The sequence below is a fragment of the Camelus ferus genome, chromosome 2 (genome assembly GCF_009834535.1).
Source record: "Camelus ferus isolate YT-003-E chromosome 2, BCGSAC_Cfer_1.0, whole genome shotgun sequence".
Lineage (NCBI taxonomy): Eukaryota > Metazoa > Chordata > Mammalia > Artiodactyla > Camelidae > Camelus > Camelus ferus.
In genome coordinates, this window is record NC_045697.1 from 70,151,596 (window position 1) to 70,152,744 (window position 1,149).

General features: G+C 42.3%; 1 non-coding gene across 1 annotated transcript; it reads left to right on the forward strand.

Annotated features, from left to right (window-relative positions):
* The first annotated feature begins 80 nt into the window (after positions 1-80).
* On the forward strand, positions 81-187 carry LOC116659411. Its single transcript, XR_004314789.1, has one exon. It is a non-coding gene; the product is annotated as a U6 spliceosomal RNA (small nuclear RNA).
* Positions 188-1,149: the final 962 nt, after the last annotated feature.

The window sequence follows — 1,149 nt, forward strand, 5'->3', positions numbered from 1 at the left end:
GCTTTCAGGGAGACAAAGGAGGTCAGGATGTCCCTCTTGCGTTGGCCATTTCTTAGGTAACTTTAATTCAAAATAATCTAGTGCTCACTTCGGCAGCATATATACTAACATTGGAATGATACAGAGCAGATGAGCATGGCCCTTGCACAAGGATGACACACAAATTCGTGAAGTGTTTCATATTTTTATGAAATAATGCCATTTGTAGCAACATGGATGGACCTGGAGATTAACATACAAATTGAAGTAAGTCAGACAGAGAAAGACAAAAATCATATGTCACTTATATGTGGAATCTCAAAAGCAGTGACACGAATGAACTTATTTACAAAACAGGGACAGACTCACAGACATAGAAAACAAACTTATGGTTACCAGGGAAGAAGGTGGGTGGGGAGGGATAAATTGGGAGTTCAGGATTGGCAAATACATAAACAATAAGGTCCTACTGTATGGTATAGGGAACTATATTGAATATTTTTTTAATAGCCTATAGTGAAAAAGAATAAGAAAAAGAATAATGTGCATATGTATAACTGAGTCACTATGCTGTACACCAGAAACTAACACATCATTGTAAATCGACTCCACTTCAGTTTGAAAAATAAAATAATCAATATGCCATCGTGGTGTATTTTGGGACAGCCTTCCCTAAGCTCCACTAAGTCAATTCACACCTCTTTGCTGTTAAAGCTCCCCAAAGCCATCCTTCCACAGACCCACAGGGATCCACCCTCTGTCCTGTCTTCCCGGTGGCATCCTCTCCTGCAAATCTCCCTCACTCATGCCCTCATCCTCTCCATCCCGCTCAGGTACCGCCTTCCCCAAGAGTCCTTTCCTGGCCATTGGATTTAAAACTACAACCACCCACAGCCCGCTGCCTCCCCTCCTTGGCTGCGTTCTCATCCTCCGTCGCCCATATTACCGCCTAACAGGGGACATTTTAACGGACCTTTTACTATTGTCTGTCGCCCTGCTGGAATAGGTTCCACCGAAGACAAGGATGTTTGACTGTTTCAGTCACTCCTCTGTCTACTGTACCTGACACATAATTGGTGCTCAGTAAATAGTTCTTGAATACATAAGGGAATTCACGAATGAAGGAATTCTTTGTACGAATTAGAACGAGTCCTTCCTCAATGAAACCTT